Consider the following 4,962-nt stretch of genomic DNA (forward strand, 5'->3'; position numbering starts at 1 on the left):
TAATCTACCTTTTGTCAGTTGATTTTTTCAGTAAACTTTCAGAGGGGAAATGGGAAGTTTTCCCTTGGTTCCTACAGATGCACGGTACAACTAGAGAAGCTGGAACCTAGGACCAGAACCTCTCCCATATTCCTTTGTCACAAGTGTGGCTTGTGACAACACAAGTCCAATTGATAAAGTCTAAGACCTGCAAGGAACATGAAACGAGCACCATGAACAGTAGTCTCTAGAAATCAATGTGAATAAACACTTTCAAATCTGATGCTTAACACATCAAAGATTGTAAATACCTGTAATGCCAGCTATGGACACTTAATATCTGCAAGCCTCAGGATTCCCACATTTAAATTGGAAATAATATCTATTTCATAGGAAATTGGTGAAGATAAAATATAACGATAAATATAAAACACACAGTACGGCACACCTAAGTGGGTACCCAATAACATCTACTCTCTTGCTTTTCATCACCCACCATAGCTCCACTGTTTTCTAATGTTTGGACACATTTATTTGCTAGAAATACAGAAAAATACTATTGTGTTTTTCAATGTCCCCAGTCTAAGAAGCTATGCAATTCATTCCTTTTAGAATTGAGTCCAGGAGAGAAAATTTGTTCCTAGAATGCAGCCATGTTTCCTTTGATCAGACAATGAATATTATCTAGCTGCTCACGTTTTTTTGTTGTTGTGTTTGTCAAGAAATTCACTGAAGCTTACTGTTTACTCACAGTAATTGTATTCACTTAAGAAACTGTTTGAAACTTGTGCTACCCTTTCCTCCATACTTGCTGCATGTATTTTCTTTCATTTTAGAAATTATATTGAACCAAGATACATTTTATCATTAGTTTCCTTAAGTCATTTTTGGGAATAATACAACTATAGATATAGTAACACCAATAATAATATTTATGACAGTATTTGAAATAAGAAAAGTGAAATGGAAATTTGGAATAATTAGATGAGTAGAATGATTGCTGCTAAAAAAAAAAAAAAAAAAAAGCAACACACAAGACAGACAACTTTAGTCTCCCAAAGTTTGATCTACAATTACCACCTATTTTATTTATATTAATAAAGTAATTGGTTTTAATATGTCTGGTTATCATACTCCAGTTTCTATTATACTTTGTTCTTAATTTGAAGTATTTAATAGCAATTAACTTTTAGAGAATAAGAGGAAGTAAGATTGTATGACTAGAATATAAAGAGGAAGTAGAATACATTTAGAGAATAAAAGGAAGTAAAGTTGTATAATTAGAATATAAAGCTATTACAATTGGCTTTTGTCCCTGGCTTGCTTAATAACTTTTGTAAAATCAAACCATTTTAGAGAGTGCTGGCACTTTATTTTTGTAGATCAACTAATTCAACCTCTTATTTTGCAGTTGATAGACCCAAAGTTCAAGAAAAGTAAATGTCTTGCAACAGACCACATAGTCAGTTAGTGATGAAATCATGATTAAATCAAAGATTTGGAAGAAATCCATAAAGATCATTATCTATCCCCATACAAAATATGGATTGTCAGTACCTCTCTAGTAACTATTGAATGTTTGAAAACTTGACATATTTTCTTGAATTTTTCAAATTAATTCACATGAAGCATATCCGCACCCCCAAAATACAATGTTTGGATATGACCTCTCTACTCCCAGCTTGATTCTTTTCTAGTGTGCCCTCACTTTGAATACACAACCATCCATCCACTTCCACAAATCAGGAAACTTGGGGTAATCCTTGAAACATTTACTCTGTATCAAATCCATCACCAAGTTCAGCTATTTTTTACCTTTTGAATTCATCCACTTTTTTCAATCTCCACTGCCAACACTCTAGTCCAAGTCACCACCATCTCTTTTCTGAAATACTACAATATCCTTCTAATTGGTCTATCTACATCCATCTTACATCCCCACAATGCAGTTGGTTAGAATGCTTTTTTTCCCCAAAATATAGTTAGGGAAACACACACACACGCACACACACACACTTAAAACCTTCAGCAGTTTTCTATTTCTATCATGACAAAGACAAAAATATTAACATTGTTTGAAAAACCCTATAATTTTAACACTTTAACTGCATTTCTACCTTGATTTTGCTTTTCTCTATAGCTAGTTGGGTTTTTCTTAGGTACTCAGATTTACCATCCTTTCTTTTTCCCCTGTGGTATTTGCATTTTTTTCCCCTCTGTTTGGATCTCTCTTCCCTCTTTATCTATCTATTTGGCTTCTACTCTTCCTTCAGAGATACAATGTCCCTATGATCTGATAGTGTGATACTAGGCCCTTTTCCCACATAGTGTTTATCCCAGTTTTACATTTATTTGTGACTGTAATTTGTGATTACATTTATTTTGTCCATGTATTTTTGCCTCTATATCTAGATCTTACGTTACATGTTGATACAAATCTTTTGTAGTTTACTTCAACATTTTGTCTCATGCATAAAGGCAAAATATAATGCCAAATACATGATAAGAACTGAAGATGTATTGAATGGGTGGATATAAGAATGGATTCAGAGACAAAATAATATGCTCTAAATATGCTAACTGTTAATAATAGATATCATGTATTGAAATTACCAGGCACTATGTTAAATAAGTTATTTACTCACTATAGAAACCCCAGTAGATAAGCACTGTTATTACTCTTATTTCTCAGATAATGCAACTAAAATTCAGAATGGTAAGATAATTATCCAAAGTTACACAAGTAATAAGCAATAGAACCAGGATTAAAATCCAGATGATGTGCCTTTTAACCACTACACTATACTGTCTCCAACAACAAAATATAAAAGTGAATAACATATATTCTCTGTCAATAGTCTGTTGCTAAATTATTTTATAGCTCTTCCTTGAATGACAGCAGACATGATGAGCTGTTAAATCAGAAAAAAATAGGTTTTATATGGATATGTAAATGGTTGATAATGGATTTGAAGTTTCTAACAGTATGATTCTTGTGGTAAAATGAAAGCCAAAAGAATAAATCTCTCATGACAGAGTATCAGACACTAACACATGACAATATATCAGAGGGCTAGCTGAAAGCAGTCGATTAACTCAAATTAAATTATTTGAAGGGAGTTTAGTAAATGGACTATTTACCAAGTAGCAAGCATGTAGTAGCAAAACCACAATGAATAATGCAAGAATCTGGGGTTAGTAACATGGGAGTGGGAGTGACAGAGTAGGTTACTTCCTTAGAACTGAACGGGCAAGGGGAAGAAATGGTTAATGGAAATAGGAGGAAGAATAGGATCTGTGTGAGGACAGCATCCTGATAGAAGTTATGACCTTTAGTCAAAGGACATAGCCAGCCCAGGAAGTCTGCAGGGAGAAGACCAAGAGAATATATATGCTCTCCTCATTCTCCCCACTCCTACTGATCTCCTACCAGCACTCCCCATTAATCAAAACCAATCCAAAGCCAGAGGATATGGAGGTACTTTTATATGATCCATATAAGTCAGTCCCTAGAACATAGAGCAGGGTGAAGCATGGATATAAAAGATATATGGGTGATATCCAATACAGATAAAGATGGAGACACTTTTAAAAATGTCCACAGCATCTAAGTCACATCATTTTTTTTTTCTTCCTATGTAGGGCCAGCTGTGCTTCTCAGTAGTGCTAGCAGGGACACAGAAATGAAAAAGGAGATCATGGCTTGGAATTTAGCTTTCCTGTGTTCCAATAAACACCTCTTTAACGTTCCAAACTTTCTAAGTCCTTTAAGACTCACCCCATGTTGCACATATTTGAATTCTTAAAAGACAAATGGAACCTTACACTTCTCACCAAAAAGGGTGTTATTGAAATTGAAGGCATTGGGCAAGCATTATTAAAATAATTCCTCTGGCCTCCATCACATTTCTGACCCAAGTTGCATTGAATATAGAGAGGTAAAACTAGTTGTTCTGCCTGGTTACCATTATATTGGTATGTTGTGGAATAGTTCGGACAGTAGATAACATTTTAAAAATGCATGTTAATACATAAAAAAACTTTCAACTACCAACTCTTTGTCACACACCAAACCTGATTATTTACCTGGTGAACACAGTAAAACTCTTTGTGTGTAAATTAAATTGTCTTATGCTTTTTGATGCTTGACTTGATCACTCTGTGTTACGGGTGTCAACTTCAATACCTGGAATATAAGAAAAGGTATTACCAAATATTAATGAAAGTTGCACACCTTAAATCTGTAATGTCCAAATGAATATATACTCAAGGCTTTCAGTGTGCCAGAATCTGAAACATTTCATCTTGATTAATTCTCAATTTCTTCTGCTAAATTTTATATTGCTGAAATGAATAATGGCAATAATCGTGTGATCAAGCAGGAAAACTAATAATGACTTTTAAATATATCATTTTGGAATGCTTGGCTGAGAAAATATGAGGATATAAGACAAAGGATATAAAGATATTATAATAGAGGATCAGAGGAAATAAAACAAAACTTCAGAAATAATTTCAAATGAGGGCACTTTTCGAAAAAGAATCTCAAAACACTAAAGACTTTCCAATCATTCAAACTTAAATTAGTTAAGGTTGATGTAACCTATAAAATTAATTATATCCAGTTTTACTTTGTCGAGAATCTGACCCTCTACTTACATTTAAAACAAATTATTGAGAGAACTAACATTTTAGAACCAAAAGATCTGATGTTTTGCTCATTAATTGTCTACAAAAAAGATTTATATCATTTATTTTGTCTACTTTTTAAGAATCTAACAGGAGTGGGTGGAAGAGAAAAACTGAATAATATAGGCTTGAACTGTGCAGGTCCATTTATACATGAATTTTCTTCCACCTCTACCACGCTGAGACCAGCAAGACCAACCATTTCTCTTCCGCCTCCTCCTCAGCCTACTCAAGGTGAAGGCAATGAGGATGAAGACCTTTATGATGATCTACTTCCACTTAATGAATAGTAAA

The sequence above is a fragment of the Rhinopithecus bieti genome, unplaced genomic scaffold, assembly GCF_001698545.2.
Source record: "Rhinopithecus bieti isolate Rb0 unplaced genomic scaffold, ASM169854v2 scaffold_12720, whole genome shotgun sequence".
In the NCBI taxonomy this organism is placed as follows: Eukaryota; Metazoa; Chordata; class Mammalia; order Primates; family Cercopithecidae; genus Rhinopithecus; species Rhinopithecus bieti.